The sequence below is a fragment of the Schistocerca nitens genome, chromosome 12 (genome assembly GCF_023898315.1).
Source record: "Schistocerca nitens isolate TAMUIC-IGC-003100 chromosome 12, iqSchNite1.1, whole genome shotgun sequence".
Taxonomy (NCBI): domain Eukaryota; kingdom Metazoa; phylum Arthropoda; class Insecta; order Orthoptera; family Acrididae; genus Schistocerca; species Schistocerca nitens.
Window position 1 is genome coordinate 83,544,169 of NC_064625.1, and position 16,390 is coordinate 83,560,558.

The following is a 16,390-nucleotide window of genomic DNA, read 5'->3' on the forward strand; positions in this document are numbered from 1 at the left end:
TCAAAAGCTTTCTCTAAGTCTACAAATGCTAGAAACGTAGGTTTGCCTTTCCTTAATCTATTTTCTAAGATAAGTCGTAGGGTCAGTATTGCCTCACGTGTTCTAACATTTCTACGGAAGCCAAACTGATCTTCCCCGAGGTCAGCTTCTACCAGCTTTTCCTTTCGTCTGTAAAGAATTCGCGTTAGTATTTTGCAGCTATGACTTATTAAACTGATAGTTCGGTAATTTTCACATCTGTCAACAACTGCTTTCTTTGGGATTGGAATTACTATATTCTTCTTTAAGTCTGAGGGAATTTCGCCTGTCCCGCTCGCGATAAGCGGCACAAATTTTCGTTGTCACTCCATTCTACAGCTGATAGTAGTCCTTATTCGCAATTGCTAATTCATTTGACGTGTTTCGTAACGGCTGTGATCACCGCAGTGCCTGTTCTTGCGGAGATATGCATGTCTAAAGGAACTTTTCATCGTAATCAGAATAAAACAGACACTGCAATATCGTATACTCGTATATAATTAAAACGAATTATCTGTGGGGTTTGAACGCGGGACCTCTGGTAGGACGACCTCACTCTGTACCAAGTCAGTCACGCGAGATCTACAAAACTGTAACTTACAGACACGCCTTTCTTCTGTTCTGTGGCTTTTAATTACAGTTCACCCATGTTCTGCTGGACGGCAGCTCATAGCACGAACTAAATCGGTGTTCCTGTTGATGTACTCTCTACATGCAACGCTTGCTACCGATCAGAGCGTCTGACGTCTTGAGGTTTGGGTGCGCGCACTGTCGTGAGCAAGTGTCCAAAAGCCATATTCTGAGATGAGGCGGAAACGTCAAAAACCTTGTCACCCACTCGTGGTTGCATTGACTTCTACCATTGTACACAGCCAACTAGCACCATGATATAACAGTCTGCCTTTCGTCAACAGTTATGTCATAGGGTCTCTCTATTTTCGGCTCTTATTCGCGCTAGAATGATTCGCCGTTTTGCTCTGTACCGTTTGTAGGTTATCCTTATCGTGTCAAGTGACTGTCCCATTCAGGCAGCAAACATCACCTGGGTGCACAGTGGTCATAATGCTTTGGCTTAGCAATGTATCTGCAGTGTTATAAATACTTCTTCTTGAGATAGCAGATTCTTGTTCACTAAATCTTTCTTATTTACGGCAAATGAGGCGTTTCGCTCTTCCCAGGCGTCGTCAGATTGGGCTAGGGGTGAAAAATAACAGTAGTGAGTCATATGAAGATTAAAATGGAGAAATGTAGAAACTATAAAAGCACAAAAGAAGGAAAAATTCCAGGCTGTGCAGCTGTCTCTACAATTAACCATAACAGAACTTTGTGGAAAACCAACATTCGTCCATTAAAGCTGAAACGTCCCTTTTGGAAAATTATGAATGACTGTGCTGATAAACCTCTTACGTCATTTGATTTACAAACAACTGAGCAAAACTCAAACGTACTCAGTTTTCTCTTCACTTATTCTGAACAACAGTAAACTGACGCAATATTTTTAGCGCAGCGCAATGTGACTTTCAATAATCCCTACAAAAGAATGGCCCTGACTAACAATAACCTATACATTTCATAAATCACTTACCTCACAAAAATCTTCGTTACTCGAACTACTGCAATACAGCGAGCGCCAATACCGCCAGCTAAATAAAAGGTCACCTAACTACTGAGGGCACTAAGTACTGATAAGCATAGTTAGCAAATGAAAGATTTTGATAGAGCACACACAATGTATTTACCTTAATAATGTTCGAAAGTCATCATATATATAACAGTTCATGACATCTAATCTTACAAATTTCCTTTTTCTGACCGACACACATCCAGATCGTCCGCTCTCAAAATTCTGCCATCTCTCCCCACTTCCACCACTGGTGACGGCTCACCTCGAACTACACGACACTACGCGCTGTTCACATCCAACTGCCCAACACTACAATAACAAATATTCAACAATGCCAACCAGCTACAGATTGCACACAACAGTCGGTGATTTTGATACAGAGCGCTACGTGGCGTTACCAACATAAAAACCTAAACAGCCTACTTACAAAGCTCACGTACGGCATTAAGATAAAATATCATAAGGAACCAACGACCTATTGTCATGGGATGAATAAAAGCATTACGAAACCTCGAACCTGGAATACAGTGCTAAGTTCTGCTACAGTGTCTGCTGGACAGGAAAACTGTGAATACTGATAAAAATTTGACATCTTACGTATCACGGAGTCCACCGCTTTCCAGCGTACAGAGCATGGAGTGTTGCGTACAGCTGACAAATAGTAGAGAATGCGAACGAGAACCGGATATGTAAGCCCTCCACGCCGGCCACACATACATAGATCCGTAGAGCCAAGATCATACGGCCTTAGTAGCAGACATTAAAAGTAGAGGCCGTGGGCTAACCAAAGTGCCTACAAAAAGCAATTACATAACTGATTAACATATACGGAAGACAAATTAGGTAAAACAGTATATTATTTACAATGGAATTTAGCGCAAGAATATTAATAAGCGCAAAAAACACAAAATTAGTACAGGTAAAACTAGTATAAAGTGGTTTTTATTTAAGAACCTGTCAACCAGTAAAACTTAAAATGACGCTAAACATTAGCCAGACCGACAAAACCAGTTAAGGGGCTCCGGAACGCCCTATACTTGCAATGTTAAAATGACGCTTATAAATTACATCTTTCTTCACAAAGTATTTGAGGTAGGAAGTTGAACTTTTTACAGATTATTTATTGGAATATGGGCTACAACTTAACACAGGGATTTTACAAAATTTAGTTCAGTTATTAAAGATGATTTTTTCAATTGTAATGAAAATTCACAACATTTTTTGCAATTTTTTATTTATATATTCAAAAATATACAGTTTTTTGGAAAAAGGCTGTGTTAAATTATGCAGAAGGTACTGTGTAACATTTACTGAAAGTTTGAAACAAATATGTTTGGAAGATCCTTAGAAAACATGTAATTAGTATGAGAAAATAAAAGTTTTGGGAATCGAGCGACAAAGATTGGATTAACTTTTTAGTGTATTCCAGGTCCATAGGATGGATTATCTTCATCCTCTGCAAACTCCTCCTCCAGCTTCCTCTTGTTCCTCCTCCTGTTTACTCTTGCTTGTATTTCTAGACTCTTTACAGCCCTGTCTGCAGCCCGAAGGCGTTCCTTGTCTAAAGCAAGCATCGCTCGTTGTGTTCGTAGATTTTGCTACCATTTTCTTCAGTTGCAGTTACTGCAACACTGTTCCAAAAGGTGGTCATGTATGAACACTTACCACATTTCAGTTGTATTTCACTAGCAAGTCCTACGTGCTTTATTATGGAGAGTTGCAGACCAACTTCACTACAATGAATACATCTTACACAGTTTGAAAAAATTCCTTTGAGGACCGACATATCAAATATTTCATTCACATCCGATTCGCCCATAAAACATTAATAGTTTTCACTCATTGAACCAAGCTTCTTCTGTGAAGTATTTTCTTTCCCACTTTGACTGCTATGGGCAGGTGTACTTGAGAGGTTAGGTTCACTCACTTGGTTATCGTCTTTATTGTTTACAGTAATAACACATACCTTTGGCTTTCCTACATTTCTCCTTTTCTTAAAAGCCTTCAGAGGATTTCTAATAACTTTACTTCCACTCATAATTATACTTCAACAAAACAGAGACTCAAGAAACAGAATTAATTACGAATATTTTCGAGATAACGACAGAGTAAATAAACATGAAACAATCGACAATCACACCAGCGATATATATTGAACCATCACAGGTTAGCCACAACACATACTTTATCTCACATCACTAAAATGTACCTGATGAACACGGACGTTAATAATAACACCATTTGACAGCAGTTTAACAGCGCCACAGTGGGTCACGCCCATGTAGAACACATTTCAAAAAAAATTTAAAAATAGTTGTAGTCTTCGGAATTGAATAAATTATATATCTATTAAAAGGTAATAGTCTGCAGATTCAGAAAACGCAAAAAAGTAAAAATTGAACTTTTCATGATTTTGAGCCTTTCCGGAGCCCCTTAAAAGATACGTAATAAAAGAGATAGTGTCACGTCCACATTGAAAGCTATTGTTGAGTTGGAATACTTCCGAAGTCTTTTGTGTGAACTCGGCACCAAAACTAGAAACCCGGTTCATCTCAATATGTAAACATAGAGCGTGTCTCAGATCTTAAAATAGGGTCTAATCGAAACAGGTGATAGTGGATACACAACAGATTTTTACTGAGATAGGGAACCAATAGTGGGAAACGCACATTTATTGTTCCGGACATTGACAGCGTGTACCGCATAACGAGGGCGTAGCTCATAGCAATCGTTCAAAGCGACGACCGGCAGTCTCACTGCATGTATTGCAACGGCGCATGCAGTTCTTCCTCACTCCCACGAAGATACCTGTGTCTGTTGGACACTGTAACAGGCAGCGCGTGATAAACAGCATAAAACCCTGCCCACCAGACATACTGTATACAACTTGGTTCACAGCACGTGCGTCATGTGACTATTGCATGCATCGTACCGGCGCGTTAATCTGTGCTGCACGGACGCCATTATCACTGGTGTTAGTTGTCCATTGCATCAGACAGCTCGTTACGTGTTGATGGAGACTTACGTTACTGTGTACAGTGCACGACGAGTAGTCAAAGACAGAACGTTACTCGTCAACAGAACTGGCAGACATTCACTTAACGTTGGGTGCTCCAGAACTAGTACCCTAAACGAGCGCGAATGTAGGGAGAATGCTTTCCCCACAGGCGTCATTGGAAGTTTGTCTCCGTAGATACCACGTTGTGAGAGACGCAGTCGTGCACGCCAGAGGGAGCCGGCCAAGATTCTCGCCAGATACATCCCGAACACCAGACTTCCTACTTCTACATCTACATGGTTACTCTGCAATTCACACTTCAGTGCCTGACAGAGGGTTCATCGAATGATTTTCATACTACTTCTCTACCATTCCACTCTCGAATGGCGCGTGGGAAAAAGGAGCGCCTAAATCTTTCCGTCCGAGCTCTGATTTCTCTTATTTTATTATGACTATCATTTCTCCCTACGTAGGTGGGTGTCCAACAAAATATTTTCGCATTCTGAAGAGAAAGTTGCTGATCGAAATTTCATAAATAGATCTCGCCGCAAAGAAGACCGCCTTTGTTTTAGTGAGTGCCACCCCAACTCGCGTATCATATCAGTCATACCATCACCCCTATTGCGTGATAACACGAAACGAGCTGCCCTTATTTGCACTTTTTCGATGCCCTCTGTCAATCCTACCTGGTAAGGATCCCATACCGCGCAGCAGTATTCCAGCAGAGGACGGACAAGTGTAATGTAGGCTGTCTCTTTAGTGGGCTTGTCGCTTCTTCTAAGTGTTCTGCCAACAAAGCTCAGTCTTTGTTTCGCCTTCCCCACAATATTATCTATGTGACCTTTCCAATTAAAGTTGCTCGTAATTGTAATTCCTAGGTGTTTAGTCGAATTGATAGCTCTTAGATTTGTGTGATTTATCGTAAACCCAAAATTTATCGGATTTCTTTAAGTATCCATGTGGATGACCTCGCACTTTCCTTTGTTTAGTGCCAATAGCCACTTTTCGCACCATGCAGAAATCCTCTCTAGATCATTTTGTAATGCAATTGATCGTCTGATGATTTAACTAGACGTAAATTACAGCATCATCTGCAAGCAATCTAATGGAGCTTCTCAGATTATCACCTACATCATTTACATAAATCAGGAACAGCAGAGGGCCTATGACACTACCTTGCGGAACGCCAGGTATCACTTCTGTTACACTCGGTGATTTACCATCTATCAGAACAAACTGTGACCCCTCTCAGAGGAAATTACGAATACAGTCACACAACTGAGACGATACTCCATATTCACGCAATTTGATTAATAGGCGCTTCTGAGGAACGGTATCAAAAGCCGTCTGGAAATCTAGGAATATGGAATCGATCTGAGATCCCTTGTCGACAACACTCACTACTTTATGGTTATAAAGAGCTAGCTGTGATGCAGAAGAACGATATTTTTTAGATCCGTGTTGGTTATGTATCAATAAGTCATTTTCTTGAAGGTGATTCATAATTTTCGAGTACAGTATATGCTTCAAAATCCTACTGCAAATTGAGGTCAGTAATATGGATCTGTAATTCAATGAGTTCCTCCTATTTCCTTTCTTGAATACTGGTGTGACCTGTGCTACTTTCAAGTCATGCATCACCTGCAAACAATCTAAGGGGGCTAAGAAAGGTGGTATTATGTCTGCATACCCTGAAAGGAACCTGATTGGTATACCATCTGGATCGGAAGACTTGCCTTTCTTAAATGATTTGAGTTGTTTCGCAACACCTAAGATATCTACTTTTATGTCATTGACGCTAACAGCTGTTCAGGTTTCGAATTCTGGAATATTTACTTCATCTTCTTTCCTGAAGGATTTAAAGAAAACTGTATTCAGTGGCACTATCATCGGTAACATTTCCGTCGCTGCCGTGCAGTGACAGTATTGCCTGTTTTTTTGCGACTGATGTACTTTACATACGACAAGAATCTCTTTATCTGCCATATTTTGAGACGATGTTTTATTGTGGAAACTATTAAAAGCATCTCGCATTGACGTCTGCACTAAATTTCGAGCTTCCGTGAAACTTAGCCAGTATTGGGGATTTTGCGTTCTTCTGAATTTTGCATGCTTTTTTTCGTTGCTTCTGCAACAGTGTTGTGAAGTGTTTTGTGTACCATGGTGGATCAGTCCCGTCTCTTATTAACTTATGCGGTATGAATCTGTCTATTGCTGTCGATACTGTATCTTTGAGTTTGAGCCACATCTGGTGTACACTTACATAAATGCTTTGAGGAGATGGTGCTGAATCGTGTGGCCCACCACCCAGCAATAAGCACGCATGTACTTGCCCGTAAAACGCACACTCCGTAGGATACAGTGTGGAGAGTACTGGTGGAACATGTATTATACCTCTACCGCAAAGAACGTGTGCAGGTACTGGGACCCAAGGTCTTTTAGCTCCTCGTTCACATCTGTCAATGGATGATCCGCCACAGTGCTGCAGTGCCGAACTTCGTACACTATGTATTGTTCACGGATGAGGCCTCATTGACCTGTGATGGCGTTCCCAACAGCTTCAACAGCCGTGTCGAGACAATCCCAACACCACCCACAACGGTAGCTACCAGCAACGGTTCTCTGTCAACGTATGGGCCGGCACTGTCAGAGACCTCCTAATACGGCCTCATTTGCTGACTCCTAAATGGACTTGTCCACGTTACCAGGCATTCCTGCGAGATGTGCTGCCGTATTTCTTGGAGACTACCCCTCGTTGTCCTGGAAAGGATGTGGTTTCAAGGACGGCGGTGCTCCAGCCCACTCCGATGTTAATGTCTGCGAGCACCTGAACAGCACCTCATCGTTGGACTGGAAGGGAAGGCCTGTGCCATAACCAGCGCGACCGCCGTTCTCAAAGGTTTGGAATTTGTCCTCTGGGTTATGTCTAGGGGGCGGTGTATGAAACTGCCGTAGAAACGGATGAATACCTGCCTGCTGGGGTAGAAGCTACCTGTTTCCTGGTGCAACAGACATCAGGGATTTTTGAGAGTGTGAGGCAGAACTTCATGCGCTGTTGTCGTGCGTGCACTGACATCGGCGGTCGTCACTTTGGACAGTTACCATTAGCTACGTTGTTGTTGTGCTGTGTACGCTGTGTGTCCGTAACACAACCAATACGCATTTCCGACCACTGGTTCCCTACCTCAATAATAATCTGTTGTGGTTCCACTAGTTGTTTCAGTTGGACCAGAATGGTATTAAATCTTTCGTTTTCGAATTGGTGAAAGAAATATTTACCGAAAAAAAAGCCAGAAACTGTTGAGAAAACGCCAAGAAAGTTCCTTCTGCGCGTACATTCACTTTCACTGTCTTTGTGGTCGTCACACTAGACACCAATGGCTGTTTAATTTCAGTGCCTGTGTTGAAATTGCTGGTGAGTGTGTGGGAGCTCCATGATCTTTCCTATCCCATCTTGCAAGTGATGTCTGCCAGGGTTTTATTCAGAACATTCAGCCTTACAAATCTGAAGAATGTGGCTTGCGTAGGATGGGGCTTCCGTACTGTTCAGTCGCATTATTCCACGTGTTCTTGTCATCTTTCAAAGGTAGGTAGATAGGGAAAGACCCCTTCCGAGTCTTACACACTCATCCAGCATCAGTCTTTTGGATTATAGTCTGTGACGACTCCTAACGCTATTAGTTTATGTGACAAGCTTTCCTAATGAAACAAAACTAAAACTCCGCCCGAACAGGTCATGAAGGCCTAACGGTACCGACCGGCCGCCGTGTCATCCTCAGCCCAAAGGCGTCCCTGTATGGGGATGTGGAGGGGCATGTGGTCAGCTCACTGTTCCCCTGAGCATATGTCAGTTCGCGAGACCGAGGCTTTCCTAATGCACATACACTTATTCAATATTTGGGAGCCATTCGACACCAAACAGGGCGCTCTGATAGTGTGTGGCAGAGAAGAAAACGTCACCACAGTTGTTTTTGCAAAACGTTAACAGTCTCACAACTAAGACAAAAAACATCTGAATGGATGCGTACATAGCGTAAACAGGAAAATGTGCTGTTGGAGGTAAGAGTGATTTTCCCCAGGAATGTTAACGGCCCTAGAACTAAGTGCGCTACGGAACACTAGCCACAAAACATTTCAATAAAGACTTCCCATTACCGCAAAAGTAATAATCATCACACACAAGATTGATTTTCTCACGTTACATGTATGCATCTATAACTAAACAGAATGAAAAATCTTAACAGATTTGCATGAAAACTTTGAGTGACATGAAAGTAGATGTCTCATTGTGGATGAGACTGGTCTCTGCAGGATTTCTGATGGTCCTAGAACCAACAACTGACGAAAATGTGACATCAAGCGGTTCCATTACATTTCTTCAGTACCACAAAATTAAATGTTTTTAACTGCAGATCAGACAGGTTTTCTATAGGAACACATGAAATGAAAGACTTCCATTACATCTTTTTAACGCCACGAAAGCAAATGTCATTGCAGATGGGGCAGTGTTTCGGCAGGCACATTGATGGTCCACCGGCCGCTTTGGTCGAGCGGTTCTAGGCACTTCAGTCCGGAACCACGTGGCTGCTACGGTCGCAGGTTCGAATCCTGCCTCGGGCATGGTTGTGTGTGATGTCCTTAGTTAGGGTTTAAGTAGTTCAAAGTCTAGGGACTGATGACCTCCGATGTTAAGTGCCATAGAGCTTAGAGCCATTTGAACAATTTGAACATGGAAACTTTCCTGGCAGATTAAAACTGTGTGCCGGGCCGAGACTCGAACTATGGACCTTTGCCTTTCGCGGGCAAGTGCTCTACCAACTGAGCTACCCAAGCATGACTCACGCCCCGTCCTCACAGCTTTACTTCTGCCCGTACCTCGTCTCCTACCTTCCAAACTTCAGAGAAGCTCTCCTGCGAACGTAGCAGAACTAGCATTCCTGAAAGAAAGGATATTGTGGAGACATGGCTTAGCCACAGCCTGGGGGATGTTTCCAGAATGACATTTTCACTCTGCAGCGGAGTGCGCGCTGATACGAAACATTCCTGGCAGATTAAAACTGTGTGCTGGACCGAGACTCGAACTCGGAACCTTTGCCTTTCGCGGGCAAGTGCTCTACCAACTGAGCTACCCAAGCACGACTCACGCCCCGTCCTCACAGCTTTACTTCTGCCAGTACCTCGTCTCCTACCTTCCAAACTAGGTTCGCAGGAGAGCTTCTGTAAAGTTTGGAAGGTAGAAGACGAGGTACTTGTACAAGTAAAGCTGTGAGGACGGGGCGTGAATCGTGCTTGGGTAGCTCAGTTGGTAGAGCACTTGCCCGCGAAAGGCAAAGGTCCCAAGTTCAAGTCTGGGTCCTGCACACAGTTTTAATCTGCCCAGAAATTTTCATATCAGCGCACACTCCGCTGCAGAGTGAAAATCTCATTCTGGCATTTGACCATTGATGGTCCTATAACTAAAGCCTGAGGAACACATGAAATGAAACACTTCCTGAAAGACTTTTTTGAGTCTGACAGGTGTAAACATGTCATCGTAATAGCTAAGACCACAGAAATGACTGAAAAACGTCTCCTTGCATTCAGAGTTCGCAAGCAGATGCAGTGGTACTTCGTGCCGCTCGGGAGTAGCAAGAAACGTGCGGTTGCGTCCACAGAAGGGCCCTCCCGAGTGCGCTATTGCACAGTTGTGGTGGCGACCCATAACGAGCTAGCATTTGATGGCGGGTCGGGCGAGGGCGGGAACGCGAAGGCGGGAGCGAAGGCAATAATAATGCGGTGGAATTGGTTTATTGTTATATTGCGGTGGGGCAAGGGCTAGAGAGGGTCAGCGGGAATGAGAAGGTGGGATTGTAGCGGGCAGGGTGGCGAAGCGAACACCGTGCGGTTGCCTGCAATTGGCCGCTACTGTCCAATCAGCCTAGTGGTTGGGATGAAGTGGTGGTGGGGGGTGGAGAGTAGTTGCGACGCTAGCCGGAGGACAAACTGTCGTGCTTTGTCCCGGCCGAGACATTTCATTGTCTGGCGCCATCGCGGCGTAATTCACACGTATGACGCGAGGCCGACAGAGCGGATTGCGCGCAGTGAGTAACGGTCGGCGTCGCTGCCTACTGGGCGAGATTTTTATTTCCCGAGAGCCTCCGAGTCGCGTCCCAGGCGGGCGGTCGTAAACTGATTCCCTCTCCCCCCCCCCCCCCCCTCCCTCATTCGCGTCTGGCCCGGCTGTGGCGTCCATTCCTCTGTTTTCTCTCTGCAAATGCTGGGCGCGGGAAACGACTCGGGGATTCCATTTTACGCGGCAACGCGATAGAGCGCGAAATAATCGAATTTCCATGCGGCGCGTAATCAAGTCAATTGTGTTAGACTGCAGGCCCTGGCGTATTTGTGTGGCGGTCGGCACCGCTGCGTGCGTAACGCGGGGCGGCGCGCTGCCGGGCGTAAATCATCAATTTATGAGCTTCACAGTTCGAACAGAATTACGCCCAGCTCGCACAGTATTCTCACACTCCCTTTCAGAGTGCGGAACTACAAGAGCTGTTGTGTTCGCTCTGAATGCATACGTGCTGGACAACGTCTTCGGACTGATGTATCTGTGGAAGGACATGGGACAATAACTGTGGAAATCCTTTCTTGTAATAAGACTGTCTTGGTTGCAAACAGTTTTGTCTATTTATTGGAAACGACGCGTTTCGCCCTTGTGGGGCACCTACAGATTAACGTAAGAAGTAATGTGGTGAGCCATAATCCATCCTTTAATGTCAGCTACATGGCATTAAGATAAAAATAATTAGGTGACGTACTCCTGTCGTCATAATTTTTACCTTCCACATGCTGGTATTAAAGGACCGACGTTGGTTCACCACATTACTTCTTACGTTAATCTGAAGATGCCCCACAAGGGCGAAACGCATCATTGCCAATAAATAGATAAACAATTTACAAGCAAGACGGTCTTATTTCAGAAAATTCGTAACCTTTGGTTGGTGCACGGCATGGAATCGTACCAGTTTTGAGTTGTCGACATCACGGCCGTAGTGCTAGCAAATACACGAGATCATGGATGATAAATGTTAAGCTATCAATAAGGAAAGCTATCCTGAAATCGAAAGTGGTCGACCATTGAGGTTAGCGGAGACCGGGACACATTTACGAGGATTTCTATTTGGAATTTATCAAATAGTTTTGCTGAGATTTATCGTGTTTACAATTCTTTAGTCTTATAACATGATGATTGTAGTGTCGTGTCCTGACATAGGGTGGAGAGAGAAAAAGGAGATGCTGGTCAGTCTGCACTCCGGTGCGGTACAGAGCAGAAGGCAGAAGGACAATTCACAGTGAAGGCATTTGTTTTCTTCTATCTGAGCCAACACTAGTACAGGCATTTACTAGAAATGCAGGTGGTGAGACTCTGTAGGAAACTCGTTGTGGAGACACTCTGACGAACCGGGTTTTGAAATAGTTGTTTATTCCAGACGGGACCAACTAATACACTGGAGGCTAGTTCTAGGGTTAGGAAAAGCATGAATAACACAACAGAAGCCAGTGCAGAAGTCCTAGGAGTGGATGCTAGCCACAGTATCAAACACTAGCAGCATCTTAAGGCAACAACTTAGTTGCAAAACATAATGAATGTGACACTGTCCACTGAGGCACTCAAAGTGAGAGAGAGCAGACTTACGCGGAGCTGGAGCGAGGCTGGAGTCGACGGACGCGGATTGGGCCCCCAGATCGTCTGACTGAGAACTCTGCCAAAATTCGGAATCTATGGGTTTTAAAGAGTCGCCTGGAGGCACTGTTTTTTTCCACTTAAAAAGCCACTCAGCCAATCCCGTAGGTCTTTTGCAGGCGCCTGCCAATCACGGTTTAGTTAGGTCACTTCTACTGCTCCTTAGGCGGGGATGTTAATGCAGTTGCACCAAGTCCGTATTAGGTATCAACATTGTTCAGCTGAAAGCTAAACGTAACTGCTCAGCTAAATAAGGCTCTCAACATTATTGTTATACGTCATTTAGCCCCGCCCATCGGGCTCCACGGTGTAGGGACTGCTGGGTCAACTGTTTTTGGCGTTTTTGCTCTTTCTAACCCCTGTGAGTCTACTGACGTTGCTGTTCTCAGGGCTGGTATCAAGCTGGCTTTATACACTAGTACGTGCTTGTTGGTTACATAGTCCTCGGTGACAACCTACTACAGCGTCTAGACGACATATGAAGTTACATGTTAATTCCTGGAAGAGTAACTAGCGCCCTGGGACCGCGTCTGGGGCGTCTGCATTTTCGCAAGGCTCTCCCCTTACTGTTTACTTTATGTAACAATATCTCTCCTAGTTTCGTCTCCCCTCAGCATCGTCTCTGCTTCCACGCCTTGCAACGCCTGTCCTCCTTTCTCACAGCTTCAAGATAACACTACAGTAGCAAGGAATAATCAACATATTTCAGTAGTAGTAGTTGTTGTTTTCAATCAGAACAATGGTTTGATGCAGCTTTCCATAATACTCTGTCCTATGTATGTCTCCTCCGATTAACTACGGCAACCTACATCCTGCTTACTGTGTTCACCTCTTGGTCTCCCACTGCGACTTTTACCCAACGCACTTCGTCCGATACTAAATTGATGATCCCTGATGTCTCATGTGTCTTATCGATCGATTCTTTCTTCTAGTGATGTTGTGCCACTAATTTCTTTACTATTCAGTGCAGCCTCATTAGTTACGTGATGTATCCAACCAATCTTCAGCATTCTTCTGTAGCACCACATTTCAAGAGCTTCTGTTCTCTTCTCTTCTCTAAACTATCGCCCATGTTTCACTTCCATACATAGCTACACTCCGTACAAAAACTTTCACAAAATACACTCCTGGAAATGGAAAAAAGAACACATTGACACCGGTGTGTCAGACCCACCATACTTGCTCCGGACACTGCGAGAGGGCTGTACAAGCAATGATCACACGCACGGCACAGCGGACACACCAGGAACCGCGGTGTCGGCCGTCGAATGGCGCAAGCTGCGCAGCATTTGTGCACCGCCGCCGTCAGTGTCAGCCAGTTTGCCGTGGCATACGGAGCTCCATCGCAGTCTTTAAATACTGGTAGCATGCCGCGACAGCGTGGACGTGAACCGTATGTGCAGTTGACGGACTTCGAGCGAGGGCGTATAGTGGGCATGCGGGAGGCCGGGTGGACGTACCGCCGAATTGGTCAACACGTGGGGCGTGAGGTCTCCACAGTACATCGATGTTGTCGCCAGTGGTCGGCGGAAGGTGCACGTGCCCGTCGACCTGGGACCGGACCGCAGCGACGCACGGATGCACGCCAAGACCGTAGGATCCTACGCAGTGCCGTAGGGGACCGCACCGCCACTTCCCAGCAAATTAGGGACACTGTTGCTCCTGGGGTATCGGCGAGGACCATTCGCAACCGTCTCCATGAAGCTGGGCTACGGTCCCGCACACCGTTAGGCCGTCTTCCGCTCACGCCCCAACATCGTGCAGCCCGCCTCCAGTGGTGTCGCGACAGGCGTGAATGGAGGGACGAATGGAGACGTGTCGTCTTCAGCGATGAGAGTCGCTTCTGCCTTGGTGCCAATGATGGTCGTATGCGTGTTTGGCGCCGTGCAGGTGAGCGCCACAATCAGGACTGCATACGACCGAGGCACACAGGGCCAACACCCGGCATCATGGTGTGGGGAGCGATCTCCTACACTGGCCGTACACCACTGGTGATCGTCGAGGGGACACTGAATAGTGCACGGTACATCCAAACCGTCATCGAACCCATCGTTCTACCATTCCTAGACCGGCAAGGGAACTTGCTGTTCCAACAGGACAATGCACGTCCGTATGTATCCCGTGCCACCCAACGTGCTCTAGAAGGTGTAAGTCAACTACCCTGGCCAGCACCATCTCCGGATCTGTCCCCCATTGAGCATGTTTGGGACTGGATGAAGCGTCGTCTCACGCGGTCTGCACGTCCAGCACGAACGCTGGTCCAACTGAGGCGCCAGGTGGAAATGGCATGGCAAGCCGTTCCACAGGACTACATCCAGCATCTCTACGATCGTCTCCAATGGAGAATAGCAGCTTGCATTGCTGCGAAAGGTGGATATACACTGTACTAGTGCCGACATTGTGCATGCTCTGTTGCCTGTGTCTATGTGCCTGTGGTTCTGTCAGTGTGATCATGTGATGTATCTGACCCCAGGAATGTGTCAATAAAGTTTCCCCTTCCTGGGACAATGAATTCACGGTGTTCTTATTTCAAATTCCAGGAGTGTATTTCCTAACTTCTAAATCAATATTAGAGGTTAACAGATTTCAGTTCTTCAGAAACGCTTCCTTTACCATTGCTAGTGTAAATTTTATATCCTCTCTACTTCGTTCATCAGTTATTGTGCTGCCAAAACAGCAAAACTCATCTACTTCAAGTGTTCCGTTTGCTAATCTAATCCCCTCAGCCTCACCTGATATAATTCGACTACGTTTCATTATCCTTGTTTCGCTGTTGTTCATCATATTACAACCTCTTTTCAGGACTATGTCCATTCCGTTCAACATCTGTTCCAAGCTCTTGCTATCTCTGAGAGAATTACAATGTCATCGGTAAAGCTCAAAGTTTTTAATTCTTCTTCCTATACTTTCTCTTACTCCAGTTTCTTCTTTGGTTTCTTTCACTGCATGGTCAGAGTACAGATTCAGTAACATCACACCCTTCTCAATCACAGCTTACCTTTCATGCTCGTGGTGTCCTATAATTACCGTCTGGTTTCTGCACAATTCGTAAACAATCTTTCGTTGCCTATATTTTACTCTTGCTACCTTCATGGCTCTTTTTCTTTTTTCGAGTCTTCGGTCTTGTGACTGGTTTGCTGCGTCTGCCACGAATGCCCCTCCTGTGCCAACTACTTCATCTCAGAGTAGCACTTCCAGCCTACTTACTCAATCATTTGCTGGATGTATTCCAGTCTCTACCTTCCTCTACAGATTTTGCCCTCTACAGCTCCCTCTAGTACCATGCAAGTCCTTATGTTAGTAAGGTGTAAGTAGTTGTAAGTCTAGGGGACTGATGACCTCAGATGTTAAGTCCCATAGTGCTTAGAGCCGTTTATTTGAATTCCGATGCCTTCATCACTCCAACTGGAGAGCGCGCATCCGTCGTGTTCCAGGGGAACCCCTCCTTGACATCTGCACTTGAGGGATGGAGCCAAGCTGATAGCGGCTCTGGAGCCATTCACTTGGGAATCCATCGGTCAAGTGGAGCTCATGCAAGCCACCATGATGGCCAACGAATATCAACCACGTACAGCCTGCAGCGGCGCGGTTCCTTCCGTCCCTTTACTACGAACTTGCACCTACCTGTGAACATTGTCTCAGTAGGGAAGCCGAGTGAAACCTATTGTACTTCGACGTGAACCAGACTGCAATTAAAGTCACTAATCTACGTTTCTGGAGATAGTCTTCACACGAAATGAAAGGTTGGAAATTTTGTCCTTAATTAAAATATTCTGAAACATAGGTGAACAAGTGTCGCTGCCAAGCCCGTGCTAGTCTTAACACAATCCCTTTCACTGACGTTAGCAAGTTTATGGTGTGGCATTTCGCGAAAACTTAATAGCTACAAAAATTCAGATTGTTTTTGATTGAGAATTCTCGCCAAATATTAAGTCTGTCGGTACCAAATGCAGTCAGTTTTTATCCACCGACCTGCTCAATACGCCCCGCGGAATAGATGTCTTTTCTCGTCACAAGATTCACTTAA